This window comes from Equus przewalskii, chromosome 12, assembly GCF_037783145.1.
Source record: "Equus przewalskii isolate Varuska chromosome 12, EquPr2, whole genome shotgun sequence".
Lineage (NCBI taxonomy): Eukaryota > Metazoa > Chordata > Mammalia > Perissodactyla > Equidae > Equus > Equus przewalskii.
Window position 1 is genome coordinate 10,666,653 of NC_091842.1, and position 24,221 is coordinate 10,690,873.

General features: G+C 49.4%; 1 protein-coding gene and 1 long non-coding RNA gene across 5 annotated transcripts in view; one reads left to right on the top strand and one right to left on the bottom strand.

The window, feature by feature from the left end:
- The window catches only part of POR (cytochrome p450 oxidoreductase), a 100,097-nt gene extending 77,042 nt beyond the window's left edge, over nucleotides 1-23,055 (bottom strand). For 2 of the 4 annotated variants that reach the window (XM_070567694.1, XM_070567701.1), the window contains exons 1-5: nucleotides 14,939-15,176; nucleotides 13,013-13,154; nucleotides 8,703-8,758; nucleotides 8,298-8,370; nucleotides 6,674-6,801 (exon numbers count right to left, since the gene is read on the bottom strand). The gene's annotated coding sequence lies outside the window, so the exon portion shown is untranslated. Of the gene's footprint in view, nucleotides 1-6,673; nucleotides 6,802-8,297; nucleotides 8,432-8,702; nucleotides 8,759-13,012; nucleotides 13,155-14,938; nucleotides 15,177-22,800 lie in introns of those variants that run through there. The other 2 variants (XM_070567693.1, XM_070567703.1) reach the window with 2 other exon arrangements.
- LOC139074854 (uncharacterized) lies at nucleotides 3,875-10,677 on the top strand. Its single transcript, XR_011524712.1, has 4 exons — nucleotides 3,875-6,288; nucleotides 6,565-6,754; nucleotides 9,450-9,627; nucleotides 10,358-10,677. It is a non-coding gene; the product is annotated as an uncharacterized lncRNA (long non-coding RNA).
- Nucleotides 23,056-24,221: the final 1,166 nt, after the last annotated feature.

Genomic DNA, 24,221 nt, shown 5'->3' on the forward strand with positions numbered 1-24,221 from the left:
GGCTTTACCGCCATGGGGAACACCCTAAGCATCCCCAGAGACTCACTGCTCGGGTGCATTCTAACTAATTAGGAACACTTTCAATTGGATGGGTTATGCCCCAGAAATTCCAGCTGCGAGAAAACTTGAGGGGTTTCTCTGTCCCTTATAATGCAGTTGGACAGGTAGATCAACCTAGAATGTCATTCAAGTTACAATCCAGTTTCTGGGAAATCAAGAGCAACTGTCCTTGGAAAATCCTTGCAAGACTAGAAATACAGCTCTAGAGGCAGTTCAGATTCCACCCAGTGCATTTATCTCGAAAAGGATTATCATCTCTCCTCTCCAGGAACTACTACCTAGCCCATCACAAATTCCTAAGACTGAAGAAAAATACAAAAAAGGGAAGGGGGGGTAAGAAAAAAACAGCTCCCAAATTCTTTTTGGTAACAATCTTGAGTTCTGCTAAGTCAAGTGATAAAAATCTGAGTATCTGGGTCATTTTTGGATTGGATAGAACACAAACGTTGCTAAACATCTAAGTTTATCTGCTTTTGGTTTTTTATTGCAGAGATGCTAAAAGTCCTTGGGTCTTTTACTGTAAAGTGACGTGTTCCTAGAAATTATGAAAAGTATTTAGAATGCTGATATAAAAGACAGCTCATAATTGCTTACCTTTTAGTGTTTACTATGGTCTGTTAAAGGTTAAAAAGTTCTATATGCGATTAAAGCTACTAGAAATTAATAAGGAAAATGTATTTATACTCAAGGAAAGTAAGGTGTAAGTTTTCAGTAAAGAAGGTATAAAGAATGGAAATATTTTGTTTGGTTGGTTAAGAAAGATAAATTTGTCCTAAAGTACTAGGAGGAATAAAAATAAAAATAAAAAGACATGGGACAAATTCTGAATGCAAAAGAAAGTTACAGAAGGTTTGTGTAAGAGAAATTCTGAAAGAGTTTTGTACCTGGTCAAGTCGGTTAAGATTGAAACGAATCTAATTAAGTAGATGGGTTTTAATATGAAAAAGTAAACTGGTACAAAAATTAGAATTTGGCTTTCTCTCTTAAAAGGATAACTTTCTTAAACTCTTAGTCTGCTCTTGATAAAGAGATTATAAAAGGTTTTTCCTTCTAAGTGAGTTTACAAAAGATCTATTTTTTTTGTATCTATGTTTATGTTTCCTAGGTGCAAAAAGACAGAGGTCTGTCTATTAAGGTTTGTTTTGCTGTTGGTACCTAAGCATTGTTTCACAGTGAGCGTTGTTTAAATAAGTGTTTTAAAAACCTTTTGATATTTTTGACAAGCTGCTCCCTCTAAAATATTCAAATCCTGAATAAAGGCTTTCTTTTGACCTGAATGAAGGAGGAGAATTTCTCTGAGGATTTTCAGAGGGCCCCTGGGACTTCACAGAGAAATTTGCTCTCTCTTCCTATAAGGTGAAAGATTCTAAACTAATTAGGCTTATTTGGTCTGTTAAATTACATTGGAAGCATTGTCAGATAAGTGATGATAATCTTTCTTAGTTGGTATTATGTGGGTAAATGTTACTGATATAAGTGTTTTGAAAATTATATAACATTCCTAAAATTCTGATCTGTCCTGGCTGTCAGCCATAATTCCAATTATTAGTTTAAGGTGTTGTATATCACAGAAATAATAAGTTTCTCTGTCAATTGTCATTTTTAAGTCTTTTGTTGTTTACAGTCAGTTGTTTTACTCTGATGCTTTTTGCTTTTGCAAATATGTCTCATCTTCAGAGGAATTCATGGAAAGGACTCTGACACTTACTCTGGAATACAGGTTTTTTATAAACTTTGAGAACATAGAACTGAACTGGGTAAGAAATTACAGAAATCTAATGGAGAAACTGATGACCCCATAAAACTGTTAACAGAAGATTAAGATCAAGAACCGCTTATACAGGACCGAGTGAACTGGGGATGATTATAATTTTTTTATGACTTTTGTTTGAAATATTGTTTTTGCTGTGTTGTTTTGTTTTCTCAGATTTAAGGAAATCTTCTTCTCTTTTCTTTTATGCTAACTATGCCTTATAGCAATTCAATGAAATTATAACTTTATGAGCAGAACTAAAACATTTATCTTTTTCTCCCTACCTGATCACTCCAGAATTTGGAAACTCTTTGTGAGTGAGTATGGTTATTTCGTGGCAATATAGTTATTTGCATAAGTTCAATAAGAATTTGTTCTCCTTATAATAGGACATTTGTTATCTTATGAAAACTTTGACTGGAATGTCATATTTGAGAGAAACGTACACACTCAGATATGACAATACTGCCCTTGAGGAATAAGGTTGACTTTCTGGAAATAAAGCCACTTGGAAATATGGGCCTGGTACCTTGCTTTACAGAGAGACATTCCAGCAATCTTACCTGGTAAGTAAGGAAGCTTGCTTATCCGGCAGGTGCAATGAGCCTCGAAATATTCCAGGGAATCTCAAGAAAGGAGAGAAATTCACGCAAATCTAAGGTATTGCAGTCAAGGCCTGATGGCACAAATCCTTGGCGTGGCTTTCCTGGCCTTGAGAAGTCTTTAAGGTTCAATCTGAGATTCCTCAGTAAAAAAATTCCAGCAAAGCAGATTTAAGAGCCTATATGATCAATTGCTATTCTTGCTGCACTTATGAAAATAATTGGGCCAAGTTTCTTGAAAATAAACTTATTTTGTAAACCAATTAGTCTTAATTTGACTAGCTTTGGTAGAAATGAGGGTGATTTTAGAGAGAAGAATTATGTTTCAGTGTAAAACTATAATGCACATTTGTAGATATTAGATCCTAGTTCTGTTAATTGTCTTTGAGGCTTTTTCTATCTGTGAGCTGGACTGCATCCTGAATTCTTCTACTGAAATACCTGGTTACAAATCTCCAAACGAATGCTTTCAATTTTTACCTCATTTTCATTTGGAATCATTGAGAATTGAGCTGCTCTTTTTCCTGAAACCTTGCAAACGGAAGCTGAACGACTTGATAGAAACTTAAGAGAGATTCCTATCTGTTGCTGTGTAAGCTGTAAGCCACTCAGAAAGATACCTGAATGCCCGATGACATCATCAGAGACATTTCGAGCTGCAAAAGATGCTTTGACTCTGACATCAAGAAGTCTTCTTGACTGGCTGCCTCCTGGTCTCAGGAACTAGTTTACAATTTGCTCCAATCATTAACCTTGTTACCTTGCTTCCAACATCACAAGGGAGAGAAGACCATGACTGCATTCTATTGTTTATTTTGGTTTACAAATGGGTCTTACTTAAATGCTAAACAAGGATGGCAGTTATCAAGTTGGGTATGCTGTCCAGCCTCAAGAATGCCTGCTGCTTCGCATTAGCTCTGCTAACCCAGTAAAAGATTTCCTTCTACAGCCTCAAGAAATTGCCACGGAACAAGAGAAACAGATGACAGTCAAAAGGGGGAACTTTTGACACCCCCTCGCAGTTGTGGTTCGGGCCCAGTAAGAAACCCATAGTACCTATTGGAGCACAATTGCCACTGCTCCAGCATATACACCAAGTAACCCATTGGGCACCTGAAAAGATGATTTTATGGGGAAAAACCCACTCCATGGGTCACAAGGCCACTTTCCCCTTCCTAAGGGACCCTTTGAGGTATGGCAATTGGACTTTGTCCAAATGCCACCATCTCAAGGATATAAATACATCTTGGTAATGATTTGCATGTTCTCACATTGTTTTGAGGCTTTTCCTTGCAGAAGAGCAATGGCTTTAGGTACATTATTATCGAAAATATTGAATTCCTGTTTCAGGAATTCCTCCCCAGTTACACAGTGACTAGGAACTCAAATCTATTTGTAATGTTTGGCAAATATTGCAGCATTTCTACGGTGCTTACCATCCTCGATCCTCAGGATTGGTAAAAAGAACCAACGGCACAATCAAAACTCAATTGGCAAAACTTTCAGAAGCATTTAATCTCTCACGGCCGAAGGCTCTCCACTAGCGCTCCTCAATCTTAGATCTACACCCTTTGGTAAACATCAACTGTCTCCTTTCGAGATAATAACCGGACGGCCTATGCAATTAAACGAAGGAATGTATGAACCAACTTTACTTAAAGGAGACATTTTACATTATTGTCAAGGTCTCATTGAGGCACTTAAAAGAAATGAAAAATTGGTAGCTGATTCTTTCACAGAGAATTCCCAGAACTTAAGGACCTTGGACTGTAACCTGAAGAATTTATTTATTGAAAGAGACATCAAATAAGACTGTTTGTAGCCCTGTTGAAAAGGAGCATACCAGGAGGAGAAGAAGACGACGTCTGTTGCAGACAGCTGTCCCAAGACTCCGGACCAGGCCTGTATTCCCAACCTTATATCTCTTCATTTAAACATTTGTTATGCTTAAACTGTATACTATTTTATAATTTGTTTGGAATATTATTATACTTAAAGAAAGTGATTAATTTGGAACAGACTGGTTTTGAGGGCCAGGCATTTATCGAATGACTCCCAATGGAACTCAATGGTTATGTGGAACAAATCTTTGGCCTTGGCTACTGCCTGGATGGCTAAAACACTGCACCCTGAGTTTCCTTTAAAAGCAGGGAAGGAGTCAGGCTGAGTTAAAACCTGTTGCCAACCTCCCTCTCTTTAAGGCCAGATGGGCTTGTTCAGTGTTACACTGGTATGGCTATATTTGCAGCTATATTTACTTCTTCTTTGGGGCTAAAAGATGTCATTATTACATATGAAAGCTCTGACTAAATTTACTCAAGAAGCCCTTAATGATAGTCAAGCAGGAATAGCCTTATTCAAATGCCGAAATGTCTGTAATGAGAGGGGCTGTCCTTCAAAACAGAATGGCTTATCTAAAGTCTTACCGCATCCCAAGGTGGTACATATACAGTCATTCAGACTGGATGCTGTGCTTTTACACCTGATGAATCTTCCAATGTGTCATCTCTGCTGAAGCACATGAAGAAGCAAGTGGATGCCTTATGCGATCTGACACCCAGTCTTGAATTGTTTGGTTAGCTCCCTTCCCCTATCAGTTCCCTTTTCCGATCCAGATTGGAATTCCTATTTCTACTACTTCTTGGAATTCTTGTACTAGTCATAATATTCAAACTAATTGTTGTTTTCTTTACTCAGTGTTGTAAGAGTAGCATACAAACTAGAGTAATGATTGCTCTATGGCTTGAGATGGTTGATCTGTCTTATAACCCTGGACAAATTTCCTTTTCTGATGGGGACTATGACTAAGAATTCATTTCAGACCAATCCTTTTAAAAATGCTGAGTTATTATTGTTACTGTGCTTGTTCTATAATCATATGCAATGTAAATGTGAAGTGTCGTAGAAAAGCACATATACAATGTTTGTGCAACAATCTAAAATTAATTGGAAACTACATGACATATGAAATGCTTCCTCTGTTAATATATATATCTAACTCTATGCTTGTACACTATTTCCCCCCAACGTGGTCGACTAGGCAAATAAATGAGATAAAACCCTAGCACCGAGGGACATGATGGACCCAGGGCAGGCAGCAACCACCCTGGTGCCGAGGGACAATATTTTGTCATCGATGCTTTCTATCAAAAGATTAGAGATCAAAAGGGGAAAATGACAAATAAAAATGACAAGTAATAGGATATATTGGAGTATATGAGGAAGCCATTTTGTGCAAACCTAATTCGGCCTGACCTTGTCTTTCCAAAAGGGCCTGACCGAGGCCGTTGAGCATGCATTGTATATCTGCTTTAGAGATTCCCTATGGCAAGAACAAAGGCCCTTGAGATAAAGGTGCAACTTCTCTCCCCCTCCCAATGTTGGCATCTCCTTAAAGACCAAGCATCTTTCTTTAGGCTGGGAACGGATTGCAGCACTCATCTGTGACCACCCAGCCCGAGGCAACACACCTGCCACCCTGCGGCGTTCTGTTTCCATCAATCACTGTGCTGACAGAGCAGCTTCGTGACTATTGTAAAAGGGACATTTCAGTCACATGTGAAACATACTCTTTGAGGGTATATAACCACCATGTATACCCCCACTTCTTTGGAGTGCTCTGTTCCTTTGTGGAAGGACTCTCCCAGGTTATAATCCTCAGATTTAAGCTCAGAATAAACTCACCCAAATTTTCATTTATAGATTGGTTATGGATTACTTTTCATCGACACAGTGATCATTTTCATATATATTATTGTTTTCAGCAAACGGGGATCCTGGAGTTTAAGCAACTTCAGCTTCATGGAAATCTGCCTCTACCCCGGACAATTTGTCCCTGTCTCTGGGCCTCAGTTTCCCATTTGTAAAATGAGGGTGAGCCTGCCCACTTTCCAAAGCTGATTTGAGGGTTACATGAAGGGGAAAATATCTGCCAAGATATCATTATATTCTCTGATTCCTAAAAAGGAATGCTTGGAGCCAGGGTGTGAGGGCCACTAATTGATCGTCCCCAACGGGAGGGGAGAGTGGCAGAGGGCATCCCAGCTTAGCATTCTGCATGTGGGAGAACCAACGAGTTCTGAGGACTAGCCCCCTCATAAAAGATAGTGAAACGACCCCTTGTCACCAATCACTGTTTTTGGTTTTCAGGATTATTTTTCACAAGATTCTTTCCAAAATGGCCCTCAATGCATTTCTGGAGGAGGGGCTTTGCCCATAATTGGGCTCAGAGAGACTTTTCACCCCAGAGGCAGCTCACCGGGACCTGCAAGAAATGCTTTGCTTCTGGAAGTTCATGTCCCACAAGGAAGGAAACCGGATCAGGCAGATCTGCGGGACGGTGACAGGAGTATTTTAATCATTTTGGTGACATTGGCTCCGCCAAGTCTGCCAAGAGAAAAAGATGATGCTGTAGCTCAGGAAATTAAAACAGCTCTGGCCTCATTCCCCAGAACATGTTTTTCAAGAGAGATTAGTGTTTGGTGTGGGAAGGAAAGAGACCTATAGAGTCTGTCCTTGCCCAGGCTGCCCGGCTTGCACGTGGCTGTCCACACTCTCGGTTTGAAGAGGGCGTCTCCTTTGTCGAGGTCATCCTCCTCTCCTTTTTAAACAGTCTCTAGAGAACACCCTCACTCCTGGCCTAAGCCAGGTGCCTTGGGGTCTCCAGTTGCAGGTGGCTGTTGGCACCCACCCATGGAGAGTCTGGGAGCCTCCAGGCTGCCATCGGCACCTTATCATCTCTGTAGGCCTGCTTGCAGGACAGACTCAGTCTCCCCCAACATCCCCCATTCCCAGGTCATCCAGAGAAGTGCTTTCCAAACTTCTTTAAGCAGAGGAATCCCCAGGCACCACGCCCGGGAGCCCCATCCAGGAGGCCAGGGGCAGGAATCTGCGCACATTTTTATAAGCATTTTCACCCTTCAGGTGGTCCAGGAAGCACAGAGCCAGAGAAATTAGGGGTCCTTCTCCAGGGACTCCACCCCATGCCCTACAGCTGGGCTAGCACCCACTGGAGCCCCCACCGCCCCACCCCAGGCCCACTGGAAATGTTCAGCAAGCACTGCTCCCGACAGGCTGGCCCCATGCCGCCACAGCTGTGCGGCCTTGAGTACTCCACTCCACTTCTCTCAGCCGACAGTGCCTCCCTGGCCTGCCTCCTGGGGAGAGAGGTGACCATAAAGCCTGGTGCCCCACAAGGCCTTGGAAAATTACCCAGAGTCACCAGTCCTTGGCTTGGGGACTCAGGACTGGAAATTGGAAATGGCTACCAGATGGGATGAGAGTGAGAGCAGGTGAGGTGGAGGATGGGAGAGGGAGGGGCCCCAACATCTCGTTCCCCCACACACTTAAAGCAGAGATGGTCAGCCCAGGGGAAGCTTCAAGATCATCACGTGCAGCCTCCTCATTTTACAGAGGAAAAAACTCAGTCCAGAGAGGTGGAAGCGTTTGCTCAAGGTCACACAGTAAATCAATGGCAGGGCTGGGACTAGAGCCCTTGGTTCAGTATCCCCATCCAGGACTTTTCCCGCTACACCACCAGGCCAGGCACAGGTGGGGGTGGGCCCCACAGCAGCTCCCTCCTCCTCCCCCTCCCCCACCCCCAGAGAGCCACAGGACAGAGGGCATGGCATAGTCTGCCAGCTACTCTGCCCCCTCACCGAGGCCTGGCTCTGGTTATCCCGCCCCCAGATGCCCTCAGGTCTCAGTTCCTGTTGACCTGCCAGGTGCAGCCAGCCTGCTCTCTGCCCTCCTTGCCCTGAACCAGGCTTCCTGCTGAGGGCCAAGGATGGGGGCAGCAGGACTGCCACCTCCTAGTGCTCAGCCTCTGGTCCCCACCCCCACCCCACCATCCTGCCCTGACCCGGTGCTGAGGAGGCACCCACCTGGGCAGCTGGCCGATCAGCCGGGGCACGTCCAGTGCTGAGGGCTGTCCCAGGGCTTGAGCTCCGTGGTGGCCTTTTATGGGGCGGAGAGGTGTGGTGTGAGGGATTAGGGGTGTGGCCCAGAGTAACTGTACCTGAGAAATGTCACCACCCTGAGTGTTGCTGCCAGGCACCTAAGACAGCAGGGTGAGGCTGGAGCTGGTTTCAGAACAGCCTGTGCCCTGGCCGTGGCCCTCACCCTTCAAACAGCACAGAAGCCCATCCAGCCAAGCCCAGGCTTCCTGTGGGGCTGAAAGCAGGGCCAGGGGGGTGAGGCCCATTCGGGACACATGACCTCCCCAGCGCCCTGTGGTCTTCTCTTGGGGGGCTCCCCATCAGCAGCCAGACAGATATGACAATTCTCACCTACGCTGCGGACCTTGAATGGGTTATGCCACTTCTGAGCCTCAGTTTCTTCATCTCTAAGATAGAAATAATAATACTCAGTTCATAGGATTGACATGGGACCTACTGCATGGGTAATCAATCACTATTTGAATGAATGAATGAGTGAATGAATGGACAAAAAGGTGACTAGGACAATGAGGTTTCTGGAAATCAGTCCAAACATCTTAGCAACTTTATTTCTTTAACATCTCACCTTGCCTGATCCAGACAGGCCTAAGGCCTCGCCCAGTTTCCCACCTCCATCCATGAATGTCCCCCACTATGCTCTCACTGTCAGGGTGTGTCTCCCTCCAAGTCCTGCTGGTTGACTCCCGACAGCCCCTGTGCCCAGGTGATCGCCTCAGTGGTGATTGGCATAGGAGTGACAAATGACCCGGTTCTGACCAAGGAAACAGGAGGGGAGGTCTGCTGGGAGGCTGCAGGGGAGGGACTCCTGGCTCCCAAGGGAAAGATACTAGAGGAAATGGCCCCTTTCTGTCACTGGATATTGTCATATTCTGTTGTGACACCCAGAACGCTGTCTTGTGTCTGTGAGGGGGACTGGCCCGCGGATGAAGCCAATGGTGAGGACCGTAGAGCAGAGGGTTCCTGAACCACGGGTCACACCATGCCAGCCGTCCACCTGCCTCTGGACTGCTTGCCATGTGAAATAACAAATGTCCTCGTTCATTAACCCAATTCAGATGAGGGTTCTGTTACTTGCAGGGGAGTGTATCCTACCTGATCTTCTCCCCAACCCCACCTGCATCGCCCTCATCATCAGTCAGCAGAACACCCAGCCACGTGCCTAGCCCTGGCTTTGTTCTGACCCGGGACCCCGAGATGAGCCAGGCTCTGTGCCTGCCCCGTGGAAGTTCATAGTTCTGAAGAGATGGAGTGGCAGGTAATTTGATGGTTACAAGCTTGTGAGCAGAGACTGAGGATTTCTGGGCAGGGACGGACTAACTGTCCTGGGCAGTATGAGAAGGGTTCTGGGAGGTGGCACTTGCAGGATGCCAAGGAGTTTTATGGACAGACAAAAAGAACGTGTTCCAGACAGAGGTCACAAGGCCAGTGAAGGGGTGTAGCTTGCTTAGAGAATATCTGGTGACACTCAAGTTAGGCCCACTGGGGGTGACGAGCAAGGGCTGGGGGGGAGTAGGAGGAGGCCAGTATGGGGCTGTGTGCCTCAGGAGTCTGCGTGTGTTGGGGAGCCAGGGAAGGGTTTATGCAATGGGTACATTTTGGATTAGAAGAGCCTGGGTATTCAGGAGAGAAGTGACAAGGAGTGTACTAGGTGGGGGCAGTGAGAAGGAACAGGCCCTACATTGTAGGGCCTCAGTGACCAAGGGAGAGAGTGAGGGTGACAGAGGAGAGGAAGGTAGCGGCCGGGTTCCTGGTGTGTGAGGGAGGAGGGGTGGCTGTGTAAGTCTTGCAGTGGGGGACTGTGGTAGCCAGACTCCGGGATGACCCCCAGTGATCCCACCCCCTGCCAGTCACACCACTGTGTGGTCCCCTCCCATGCTGTATCAGGACGGGCCTATGTGACCAACAGAATACGCAGAAACGATGATATGTGACTCCCAAAGCCAGATCATAAAAGATGTTGTAACTTCTGCCTTACTCTCTCTTAGGTCACCAGCTCTGGGAAAAGCCAGCTGGCACATCGTGGAAACACTCAAGCAGCCTCCCGGAGAGCCCTGTGTGGTACAGGACTGGGGCTTTCTGCCGACAGCCAGCCACGCACTGGGCTCTCCCACCAACAGCCATGTGAGTAAGCCATCATGGAAGCAGAGCCTCTGGCTCCAGTCGAGCCTTCAGATGACTGCAGCCCCAGTCGACAGCTTGGCTGTAATCTCAAGAGAGACCTAGAGCAGAACCACCTGGCTAAGCTGCTCCCAAATTTCTGATCCACCAACACAGTGAGATAGTAAATATTTGTTACTTAAACGTAGCATTTATGTCTGCTGTTTTTGCAGCAATAGATAACTAATACAGCGACCTAGACCACCAAGGTCTTATTCCCCTAACTGTCTTTCCTGGAGTGAACGAGGATTATTATTATCACTCCCCAGCCACCTGGGCCGTGCCTCCATCCACCTCTCTTTATAGCTCACAGACCATTTTCCCATAAACAAACTTTATTGCTGCAACCAGCCCCAGGAGGTGGTTAGAATTCCTGTTTTACAGAGGCGGAAACGAGGCTCCTAGAGGGGGAGTGACTTGCTCAAGATTATACAGTTTGTCAGCGGCAGGGCCTGAATCAGAAGCAGGTCTGCTTCCAGGCTGTGGGGGGCTCCACAGCCTGCCTGAGCACACAGTGGGTCCTTGGCACAGCCTGGGGCCTGGTTGGCGGGGTGCAAAGGCTGGAGAGCCCAGCCCCAGGAACCGTGCTGAGCGGCTTGCCCCAGTCTCCCAGCCGGCCGCCAGCCTAAGTCCCCGGTGTTGACCTCTCCAGGGGGGTGACTCTGGGCTGCGTCCCTCTGGAGCTGGCCGTGCAGCTGGACAGATTGAGGATGGATGGTGCCTCTGGCATTTACAGTGTCCTGCAAGGCCAGCCTGAGTCAGCCCCCTGATTCAGTGGCTTTCAGGAAACACAGGTTCCTCTCCTTTCTGCAGCTCAGGGCCAGGCCTAGGAGCCCTTGAGGGCAGGGATCCAGCGCCTGCTTCTGTCCTCTAAGAACCGCATGGGAAGGAAGGCAGCACAGGAGCTTCCTTAGTTGCTGCTGAAGGAAGGGAGTGCTGTACCCCTCACCTTGGCTTCAAGATCCACGTTCCTTTACAGAGCTCTTCACCCTGTGCCAGGCGGGGGTCTGTGCACCCCTCAAGGGACTTAGGGGTCAGCAAGGGAGACAGGCAGACACCTCGCAGCCTGCTGAGCAGGACAGGAGGTGCTGTGGGTTGTGTGAGAGGCCCTGGCACAGGGGACAGGCGGAACAGACACCAACTCATCAGTTCTTCCAACCTATAGGCCACTGGGGGGAGGTCTCCATGTTTGCCTCTGCCAGAGGACATGAAGGGCCTGGCCTCGGCACTGCCCTTCCACAAAGTCTGATTCATTGCTCCCAGCACCTCCATATACCCCGCCGGCCCTCCTGGCAGTGGCCCCCTGGGGCTCCTCACCAGCTGCATTCTTTTTTTTTTTCTCAGTGAGGAAGATTGGCCCTGAGCTAACATCTGTTGCCAATCTCCCTCTTTTTGCTTGAGGAAGATTCACCCTGAGGTAACAGCTGTGCCACTCTTCCTCTATTTTGTATGTGGGATGCCATCCCAGCATGGCTTGATGAGCGGTGTATAGGCCCGTGTCCGGGATCCAAACCCGTGAACCTCAGGCTGCCGAAGTGAAGCGCTCGAACTTAACCACTATGCCACTGGGCCGGCCCCATCACCAGCTTCATTCTTACTTATTCTGGAGCCAGAAAGCCAGCAAGGCCCCCAGAGTCATCCCATCCCATTTTGCCCAAGCTCGGGCCCCAGGAATAGCCTCTCTCCTCTTGGACAGGCGCACCCCCATCCATGCCCACTGCAGGGCCCCTCAACACAAGTGAGGGCACCTTGCGGAAAACAGCTCTAAGTAGATTTAGCAAATAAAAATACAGGATGCCCAGTGAAATGTGAATTTAAGGTCAACAAGAAATCTTTTTTACTACAAGTATGTCCCAAATATTATATGGGACACACTCATATGTCTTATTGGGCATAACTGGGTCATATGGCAACATCTAATTGCAAGAGAGGCTGGAAAAGTTGACTATAGGATTATCATGACTGGATTAGACCAATCCTAAAGAATTGCTGGGGCTGGGAACATTGCAGCTCCAGAGAAAACCAGAGTTCTTTCGGCAAGAAAGAAGAGGGGAGTGGGCACTGGGCAATGTGAAGGTGGGGTGGGGTGGGGGTGATGGAGGCATTGAAAGGGTGTGGACTGGGAAGAGCTGTGGCTTTTCTCTTGTGTTCCCATCATTCCGTTGCCCACTGATGACAGGGGACAGGGATGGGGGATGAGGTGCAGGCAAGCTGCAGAGGGGAGACCAGATAGACCAGATAGGATGCTATCCAGATCTTTGCTTCTGTCTCTGAGGACCCCAGACCCGAACAGACAGGGCTCCATGGGGCAAAAGGAGAAGATCTGATTCCCAACTCGTATGTCTCATCTCTGGGCATCTGGCTTTCTCCTCATAAGAAGAGGATGGTAACGCCCAGCTGTCCCCTCCATGGCCAGCTGGGGGCAAAGGCGTCAGAGAGAGTGATGGCATTCTTTTCGAGTGGCCCCCTTCCTGTGTACATACCTGCTGGTCCAGGGTGGGCTGCACTCTCTAGTCATCTGCAGGAACGTCCTCAGGGACCCAGCGAATGCCAGGAGAGCCCTGAACAGGGGACCAGGGAGGAGAAGAGTGGTGCACTTGCTCCTGAGCAATGATCCACAGGTCCCTGGGGAGGCAAGGGCTGCTGACACCACTGTCCCGTCCTCTACCTGCCCTTCCAGAGCCCCCAGGGAAGCACAGCCCACAAAGGATGGGACTCCGGCACAGGGCCGTGAGGGAGGAGAGGAGACAGGCTGGCTCCAGGCGTAGCTCGGACAGCAAGGAATAGACAGAAGCCTAGCGTCTGGAGAAATGCCCAGTATATGGATGAGGCCCAGGCAGACTGTGACCACCCCAATTCTGCCCTAATTCTCAGAGACTTAATGGTCTTCTGGTCTCTGGAGCAGCTCTTCTCAGGCTTTAACGTGAGCGCCAGTCAACTGGGGATCTCATTAACACGCAGAATCTGACTCTCAGGTCTAGGGTGGGCCCAAGATCATCCGTTTCTCTCCAGGTGATGCTGATACTGCTGTCCAGGGACCACACTTTGAGGAACAAAATCTAGACTAGATCCCACAAAGAATCTGGGACCCAATACCCTGGGGTTCAAAGAGGGGAGGAGTAACTGAGCGCTGTGGGCTGGGAGTACAGGGAAGGCTTCCTGGAGGAGGGGGAGAGGATTGGGTCCCTGAAGATGGGGCGGGATATGATGAAGACCCAGAAGCTGTCTTACACAGGGGACTTGCTTGCACAATAGACTGGAGACGTGGAGACTAGCTTTCTGGAGTAGAGCATTTGAACAGGGGCGGGGAGCAAGATGGTGGTCTAGTGCTGAAGACTCGGTGCTCTCAACGCTGAGGCCCTGTCCTGGTCAGGGAACCACACCACCCGTCTGTCGGGTGTCACACTGTGGCAGCTGTGTGTTGCTGTGGTGCTGAAAGCTATGCCGCCGGTATTTCAAACACCAGCGGGGTGATTCATGGTGGACAGGATTCAGCGGAGCTTCCAGGCTAGGACAGACTAGGAAGAAGGACCTGGCCACCATTTGTGGAAAAATTGGCCGTGAAAACCCCATGAACAGCAGGGGAGCATCGTCTGGTACAGTGCTGGAAGGTGAGGGGATGGCACAAAAAGACCGGGCAGGGTTCCGCTCTGCTGTCCACAGGGTCACTAGGAGTCGGAATAGACTCAATGGCACTAACAACTACAAAAAGTGACAGAGAATGTGAGCAAGGCAGGCTGACACTGGGAAAGGCCTTGAATGTCAGGCAGAGGCCGAACCTGGCTGTCCTCTGAGTGAGGAGCAGCCTCAGGTTCAGACGGAGCTGGATTCAAACCCCAACGACACTAGCTGGGTAAGCCTAGGGAAGTCACACTCTCCCTCGAGGCCTCAGTTTTCTCCTCTTTGAAATGGGGGCTATATGATAACCTTTATTATTTCAGGGTGTTATTGCAATATGCGGATCCCAGTACGTGCACACGAGAGTGGTGGCGATATTTTGGGAAATCAGCCCAGGCTGGGCGTGGCCAGGCATGTTTTCATCATGGAGCCTGCAGTTCAGTGATGCCCAGGGTGGGCAAAAGGGGACTCTTCATGGGGCAGTGGGGCCATACCCAGGTCATCTCTGGTGGGAGAGGGGTGACAGCCAAGCCTGGAGTCCTGGCTGGGTGTGGAGGGACAGTCCCTCCCCTATCTGGCAGCTCGTTTCCGTTCCCGCTGGCCCTGACCCCCTCAGCCTGCAGGGGGACTGAGGGCTCCCGGGGGACCTTGGGCCCTGTGATCTGCGCCCCGTCCCCCCACATCTTTCCTGATCCCAGGGCAGAGAAGACCAGATGCCTGGACCCTATAGCTCGTCACATTCAGCCCTCCACAGTGCCCCTCCTCTGCGCACCTCAGTGACGGGAACCCACCGTCTCCCAAGCAGCCGTTTATCTTCAGAGAGGCCCCGCTATGCCGCTGCACCAGCCCACGCGGTTCCCAGAAGCCCTCCGAGGTGGCAGCAGGATCTTCACTTTGCAGCCCAATGAACTGGGCTGGGAGGCCAAGTGACTTGCCCAAGGTCACTTTGAAAAGCAGGCCTCCTCGTGCGCATGCCGGGCTCCCTCCACCAGGGAGCAGGCAGTGCCCTGTGCTCCCTCCCTCTCCAATGCTCAGCCCGCTCTGGTCTACCTCCTTTTCCTCCTCCCAGAGGAAAACACACACACACACACACACACGCACACACGCGCGCGCACACACACACACGCACACGCACACACGCACACGCACACACGCGCACACACACATGCACACACACGCTTCCCGCGCCAAGGCTCGTCTGCAGAGGGAGCTTCAGGCACCCAGCACCCCTGCTCATCTTTCCAGTTGCCCCTGACCTGTGCTGGAAGCTGACCCTCTGCCGTGAGCAGCTGCACACGGGGCCTTCTGGACCTTTCCCTGGGACCTTCCCTTTGTCTGTCTGTGTCCCCATCTGGGCCCAGCACCTCTCTGCTCAAGGAGACAGCGCTGCTGGGCTCTCACTGCAAAGGAGGGATGAGGCCAGGAGGGCCAGCAGAACCCTCAAGAAGGGCTTGGAAGGCTGGACACTGGCCACCCCAGGCCTGCCTGTGGGCCCAGGAACTGCGTTCCCAGCTGAGCATGACACTCCCTGCGCCCCACGCTGCCGTGCAATGGACCTGGCTGCACCCCAGCAGGCTGGCATCATGGTCAGGAGGCTGAGCTCTGGCATTCTGCCACCTCAGTTCAGTCCTCACCTCTGCGTTGCAGGACCCTTGATGCTTTCCTTTGCTTCTCTGTGTCTCAGTTTGCTCTATGAAGTTGGGATGAAAGTAACCCCTACTCCAGAGGGGCATTCGAGTGATTCAATGAGTCACCACGTTTGTTGAGCAAATATTTGTTCAGTGCCTGCCATGTGCAATGACAGGGAGAACCTGAACTGTTCTGGGCATTGGGGGTAGAGTTGTGAACAAAACAAAAGCTCTGATCTGATGGAACTCACGCTCTAGTGGGGGAAGAGTTCTTGCATAAGAAGTCAGGTGGCGGGAGATGCCATGAGAATAAAGCAGGGGAGGCGCAGACGGAGGAAGAACCCTGCCCAAGGTCACACAGCCGGGACAGCAGGGCAAAGGTGAAGCCTGGGTCTTTCCTCATGCCTCAGCTGACTCTCCCTCCCATCAGTGCCCATCTGTCAGGGGATGCGGTAGCAGGGCCCAGGCCCCTGCAGGCCACCAAAGGACTGGCTCCCAGCCTGGGCTCCTGGCTAAAGAAGTGACCTGTTCTTCCCTATTGAGCACTTGAACCTAGGACTGCATGTTGAGCATGCCCCCTGCTCAGGGCCTTTGCACCTGCTGCACTGTCTGTCTGGAGGTGGCTCCCCCAGATGTCTGCATGGTTCACTCCCTGACTTCCTTCAGGTGTCAGTTTAATGGTCCCCTCATCAGAGATGCCTTCCTGGCCCCCCCCCCCCCCCCCGTAAGGCACCTTACAGCTGGAGAGGGCTGGAGCTGTTACCTAATGCCACCTGGCACCTCCCGGGCAGGCGGGCAGCAACCTGAGCTCCAGCCTCCTTCTCCCTGTGGCCTGCCGTAACCCGACTCCCAGCCAGATCTGGGTTCTCAGGAAAGCTGAGCCTCTCCCAGGTGCAGAAGCCACCAGGAGGGCCTGGCACCCTTGGGAAGGGAGGGGCTGGGGGCCTGCAGGGAGGCCCAGGCTTCTTCCGTCGGAACTGGGATTCAGCATGAGGGCTCAAGGCTAGACTCCAGCAGACAGTTCCACTCCAAACATCCCCGATGGCTTCTGGACACCAAGAGGGACTGAGCCACGTTGGCAGGAGAGGCCAGGCCGAGGCTGACACAGGCCAGGGCAGTCCTCACTCGAGGGAGAAAGAGTCTAGGCGGAATGGGATGTGATGTGTGGGATTTGCATCCACGTCCTGTGCAGCCTCAGGAAAGACTTCTTTCCTCTCTGGACCAGAGGGGCTCAAAGGCCCTTGCCAGCACCTCCTTCAGTGCCCCTAGGTCCAACCAGCCTCGGAAGGGCCTCCAATGGAGAAATATCCAATAGGCAGGTGCCCGTGCTGTGTCACCTGCCCCTGGAACTTATCCCCCCGCTCCCATGTTGAATGCACACAGCGGTGCATCTGCTCTCAACCCGCCCAAACTGTCACACCCACACACACTCAGTTACTCCTCTGTCCACTTCTGGGTTCCTCCAGGGACGGAGGACTGATGGGGTGCTGTTACTGGGACCTACCACCCTCTCCCTTAGGCCCCCGGAGAGTTCCGGTCCCTCTTTTCCTCCCTCCCTGCATCTCGGTATGGAGAAGGGATACCAGCTTAGTGGGATTTGACACCTGCAGTTCAGGCCAGCTGTCTTCTCTTACAGGATGGGGAGGGACATGGCTCAGTGCCATCCCAGCACCCGTGGCCAAGATGGCAGAGAGCTTTCCTCCTCGGGATGTGAGGGCAGAGAGAAACCTCCTGTCTTCTGCCCACTTCCTCACGGCAGAGAGGGGAAGAGCTCGGGGCAGGTGGGATCCTGGAAGCAGGACATCTGGGCTCCATCCTTCCCTTGGGGAGTTGGAGTACACCCCACCTCACCTCCAATGGCAGGTAAACTTTCTGTGCACCTGGAGCCCTGAGAGTTAACAAAAGGGCTTGAAACACCTGGGAGTGAAAATAACAGAGAACAAACAGGAGGCTCAAGGGTTTTCCATTCCTTCTCCACCAACCACAGGAATGCCCCTGTGGCCGGCATGGGGCGGAGGCGCCCACGTGCATCGGCAGAGGTTTCAGGCACCGGGAAGGGCCAGCTCTGCCTGTCCCTAAATGTCCTCCTCGAGTCCCCTGAGCCCTGGGATTAGCTCAGGCTCTGTCACTGGGTGAATTTGTGCGCTCCCCTCAGACCCCTGCACAGGAAACAAGCAGGGAAACCTCACGGTGGTCTCCACCGCCCACAGGATCCAGCCCAGGCTCCTCAGGCTGGCCCTCAGGGCCCTTCCCACCCCGGCCCTTGTGGCCTCTCCACGCCCATCTCTCCTTGCGGATCCCGTGGCTCTTTCCACACCCCACTTTCTGGTCTAGCCAGGCTGAACACATCCATCTGGGCACATGCTGGCACGCCCTTCTCCACGTTCCATTCTGGAGAGGCCAGGTTCAGGGAGCACGTCCTCTGGGACATCTTCCCCGGGTCCTGAGGGCTGGCTGCTCCCTCTTCTGTGCTCTGCAGGGGGTGAGCAGATGTCCCTCCCAGAGCTGGTGCCTCCTGGGATCACTGTGGGTTCTGTCTCCCTTACCAGACTGTGCTGGGACCAGGCCTGGCTGTCTTTGTGTCCCCAGGCCCTGCTGTGAGGTCCAGCATGTAGCAGGCGCTCGGTAACTATTTGGTGAGGGAATGAATGAATGAAGGAGTGAAGGGGTGAGGGTGGGCATTGGCAGGGCCCAGGCTCCCAGGATCGATGGCCCTTGACTCTGAGCTCCTTGTGGGCCGGGTAAACAGGTCATCTGAGCTCAGAGCACCAAACCGTGAGCTCGAGTGTGGTCTCCTGAGCCCAGGCGGCCTCGTGCAGATTCCTAGGGCAACAGCATTGATTGGGCACCTTCTGTGTGCATCACCCCTTACTCCTTGATCACGCCTGGCCCATTCCCACTGGGCCCTCTGCTCTCGTTCCTCTGTCCACCTTGACTGCTCTTCCTTTGCCCTGATCCTGCCGTGGCTGCTCCCTGGATTTCATCAGGTCCCAGCAGAAAAGCCCCCTCCTCCGGGAGGCCTTCCCTGATTAAAGTCACCACTCTCTATGTCTTGTCGTCCCGTTTTAATGCTCTGCACCATGCTTACCACTAGCTCAGGTTTTTCTTCTTTGTCTATTTGCTCATCGTCTCTCCCTCCCCCCTCCCTCGACACACATGCAGAGATTGTTATGCTCTTCGAAGGCAGTCTTGGCTGCCTTGCTCGTGGCTGTGTCCCCACACCTGGAATGGAGCCTGGCACACGGGACGTGCTCAGTAGGTGTTCAGTGGACTAGTGAATGCCAGGCTTCGTGATGAGGGCCCCAGCCTAGAGTCCCTGTCCTCAGGGAGGAGTCGATGGTGCAGTTGACAGACACCTCCCCGGAAAAGGCCACGGCAAATTGGTACAATTTGCTACAGTCTTACCAACTTTCACACCCACGGAAGCTGCATTTATTGAGTTCACATCACGTCCGGCACCTCTGTGCCTTGCTCTACTGCTGACAACCTCCCTAAAGGCGGGGATTACACTTTCCATCGCGGGTGGGGCGGGGGGGGGGGACGGGGAAGGACAGGAAGCTCAGGGAGCCTGCATGCCTGCCCCGGGTTAAACACTAAAAAGAAGCAGGGGCTTCACCCTGCCCTCTCGGTTACATATACGACCTCCCTCTGTGCGGCAGGCACAGCTCTCCCTCTTTCCAGATAAGGACCGGAGGCTCAGCGAAGTTGGGTGATTGCCCTCACAGGCGGGGGGAGGCTGCTGGAGCCTTGGAGCTCCCCCTCTGTCTTCTGCTCAGAGCTCCTCCCTTGGGCCTCGAGGTCAATTCTGGCCTTCCCGGAGGCAGCTCTGCAGCTCGCTCTCTCTCTTTCTCTGTCTCTCTTCTTCAGTCTCAGGCCTGGGGGATGGGGGCGAGGGCTGAAGACCCTTATTTATATTCTCCAGCTCTGGATTCTAACATTATCTCTTCCCGATGCCTCAGGCCACCTCTGCCAATGTGCCTCTTGTGACTGTAAAATCAAACTGGCCTACGTGTCACGTCCCCCCTGCGCCCCTGCCTGCAGACCACCTCCCTCTTCCAGCTAACAAATAAAAATGGCAAGCAATAGGATATATTGGAGTATATGAGGAAGCCATTTGGTATAAACCTAATTCGGCCTGACTTTGTTTTTTACAAAAGGGTCTGACTGTGGCTGTTGAGCACGCGTTGTATATCTGCTTTAGCTATTTCCTATGGCAAGAACAAAGGCCCTTGAGATAAAGGTGCAACTTCCCCCCACATTGGCATTCCCTTAGGGATAAGCATCTTTCCTCAGTCTAGGAACTGATTGCTGCACTCACCTTTGACCACCCAGCTCACCTGTGACCACTCAGCTGGAGACAACAGACTTGCCACCCTGCTGTGTCCACCGAGACAGCAGACCTACCTGCTGTTTCATCAATCGCTGTGGCAACAGAGCAGTCTCGCGACTATTGTAAAAGGGACATTTCAATCCTATATGAAACATCCTCTCTGGGGGTATATAACCACTCTGTGCACCCCACTTCTTTGGTGCCCTTTCTTTCTTCGGGAAGAAAGGCCCAGGGCCATGGTCCTCAGATTTCAGCTCAGAATAAACTCACCCAAATTTTCATTTATAGATTGGTTATGGATTATTTTCATTGACAGTTCTTGGCATAGTCACAGCACGATTTCAGAGAAACCCACCAGAGGCCACCTGGAATCTACACTGAACTGGTATTCGGTACCAATAAGGGCCCATTGAGCCCCTTGGATCACTGCAGTCTTCAGGTGACCCTGGTGAGTTCTCCTGAAACCCGGACCTGCTTACTTTAAGTTGACGGTCCAAGAGTTTATATGAGCTGGGTAAGATCTTAAGACTAGGTGTCTTAAGGGGTACCAGTACATACCCTAGGTAACAGGAACCTAGGAGGAATTTGCTAGGCCAGAGGGAGCCTAGAGGGAAATTCCTACGCAGGAGGAGCCTAGAGGAACTTGGGAGTGAATGGGGAAGGCTGACATTTTTAATTTGGCTTTAAATTGGAAAGAATTGTGTGTATAAAGTCTGAACAAACAGCTTGATAGAGAAATGAGAGACTGAACGTGTTCAACTCCGAAGAAAAGGGACACTTGCTCCTCCCGGCCTTTACCAAAAGGTGTCCTTAGGTGACTAAGGACCTCAGCAGGAGTGTCAGAGGATCAATCCTCACAACGTGCAGTGGTCTGTCGATGAAAATAATCCATAACCAATCTATAAATGAAAATTTGGGTGAGTTTATTCTGAGCTTAAATCTGAGGATTATAACCTGGGAGAGTCCTTCCACAAAGGAACAGAGCACTCCAAAGAAGTGGGGGTATACAGGGTGGTTATATACCCTCAAAGAGTATGTTTCACATGTGACTGAAACGTCCCTTTTACAATAGTCACGAGGCCGCTCTGTCAGCACAGCGATTGATGGAAACGGCAGATAGGTCTGCTGTCTCAGTGAACACCGTGGGGTGGCAGGTGTGTTGCCTCGGGCTGGGCGGTCACAAATGAGCACTGCAATCGGTTCCCAGCCTAAAGAAAGATGCTTGGTCTTTAAGGAGATGCCAACGTTGGGGGGGGGGGGAGGGAAGTTGCACCTTTATCTCAAGGGCCTTCGCTCTTGCCACATGGAATCTCTAAAGCAGATATACAATGCATGCTCAATGGCCTTGGTCAGGCCCTTTTGGAAAAACAAGGTCAGGCCGAATTAGGTTTACACAAAATGGCTTCCTCATATACTCCAATATATCCTATTACTTGCCATTTTTATTTGCCATTTTCCCCTTTGATCTCTAATCTTTTGATAGAAAGCATTGATGATCAAAATATTGTCCCTCGGCACCAGGGTGGTTGCTGCCTGCCCTGGGTCCATCACGTCCCTCAGTGCTAGGGTTATATCTCATTTATTTGCCTAGTTGTCCATGTTGGGGGAAATAGTGGACAAGCATAAGTTATATATACTAACAGAGGAAGCATTTCATGTGTCATGTAATTTCCAATTAATTTTAGGTTGTTGCACACTGTATATGTGCTTTTCTACGACACTTCACATTTACATTGTATATGATTATAGAACAAGCACAGTAACAATAATAACACAGCATTTTTAAAAGGATTGGTCTGAAATGAATTCTTAGCCATAGTCCCTATCAGAAAAGGAAATTTGTCCAGGGTTATAAGACAGATCAACCATCTCAAGCCGTCGAGCAATCATTACTCTAGTTTGTATGCTACTCTTACAACACTGAGTAAAGAAAACAACAATTAGTTTGAATATTATGACTAGTACAAGAATTCCAAGAAGTAGTAGAAATAGGATTTCTAATCTGGATCGGAAAAGGGAACTGATAGGGGAAGGGAGCTAACCAAACAATTCAAGACTGGGTGTCAGATCGCATAAGGCATCCACTTGCTTCTTCATGTGCTTCAGCAGAGATGACACATTGGAAGATTCATCAGGTGTAAAAGCACAGCATCCAGTCTGAATGATTGTATATGTACCACCTTGGGATGCAGTAAGAATATCTAAAGCCATTCTGTTTTGAAGGACAGCCCCTCTCATTACAGACATTTCGGCATTTGAATAAGGCTATTCCTGCTTGACTATCATTAAGGGCTTCTTGAGTAAATTTAGCCAGAGCTTCCATATGTAATAATGACATCTTTTAGCCCCAAAGAAGAAGCACATGTAGCTGCAAATATAGCCATACCAGTGTAACACCGAACAAGCCCATCTGGCCTTAAAGAGAGGGAGGTTGGCAACAGGTTTTAACTCAGCCTGACTCCTTCCCTGCTTTTAAAAGAAACTCAGCGTGCAGTGTTTTAGCCATCCAGGCAGTAGCCAAGGCCAAAGATTTGTTCCACATAACCACTGAGTTCCATTAGGAGTCACTCGATAAATGCCTGGCCTTCAAGACCACTCTGTTCCAATTTAATCACTTTAAGTATGATAGCATTTCAAACAAATTATAAAATAGGCATACAGTTTAAGCATAACAAATGTTTAAATGAGGAGATACAAGGTTAGGAATACAGGCCTGGTCCGGAGTCTTGGGACAGCTGTCTACAACAGATGCCGTCTTCTTCTCCTCCTGGTTTGGTCCTTTTCAACAGGGCTGCAAACAGTCTTATTTGATGTCTCTTTCAATAAATAAATTCTTCAGGTTACAGTCCCAGATCCTTAAGTTCTGGGAGCTCTGTGGAAGAATCAGCTACCAATCTTTCATTTTACTTTAAGTACCTCAATAAGACCGTGACAACAATGTAATATATCCCTTAAGGAAAGCTGGTTCATATATTTCTTCATCTAATTGCATAGGCTGTTTTATTATTATTTCAAAATGAGACAGCCGATGTTTACAAAAAGTAGAGAACTAAGATTAAGGAGCACTAACACAAGAGCTTTTGGCCGTGAGAGATTAAATGCTTCTGAAAGCTTGCCAATTAAGTTCTAGTTGTGCCATTAGTTTACCAGTCCTGAGGATCGAGGATGGTAAGCGCAGTGGAAATGCTGCAATATTGGCCAAACATTACAAATAGATTTGAGTTCCCCAGTCACTGTGTAACTCAGGAGGAATTCCCCAAACAGGAATTATTCTCTCTAATAGCAATTTACCTACTGTTAAAGCCGTTGCTCTTCTGCAAGGAAAGGCCTCAATCCAATGTGAAAGCATGCAAATCATCACCAAGATGTATTTATACCCTTGAGATGGTGGCATTTGGACAAAGTCCAATTGCCATACCTCAAAGGGTCCCTTAGGAAGGGGAAAGTGGCCTTGTGACCCATGGAGTGGGTTTTTCCCCATAAAATCATCTTTTCAGGTGCCCAATGGGTTACTTGGTGTATATGCTGGAGCAGTGGCAATTGTGCTCCAATAGGTACTATGCGTTTCTTACTGGGCCCGAACCACAACTGCGAGGGGGAGTCAAAAATTCCACCATTTGACTGCCATATCTGTTTCTCTTGTTCCATGGCAATTTCTTGAGCCTGTAGAAGGAAATCTTTTACTGGGTTAGCAGAGCTAATGGGAAGCAGCAGGCATTCTTGAGGCTGGACAGCATATCCAGCTTGATAACATCCTCACTTATCGTTTAAGTAAGACCCATTTGTAAACCAAATTAAACAATAGAATGCAGTCGTGGTCTTCTCCTCTTGTGATGTTGGAAGCAAGGTAACAAGGTTAATGGTTGGAGCAAATTATAAACTACTTCCTGAGTCCAGGGAACAGGCAGTCAGGAAGGCTTCTAGATGTCACAGTCAAAGCATCTTTTGCAGCTTGAAAGGTCTCTGATGATGTCATCGGGCATTCAGGTATCTTTCTGAGTGGCTTACAGCTTACACAGCAACAGACAGGAATCTCTCTTAAGTTTCTATCAAGTCGTTCAGCTTCCGTTTGCAAGGTTTCAGGAAAAAGAGCAGCTCAATTCTCAATGATTCCAA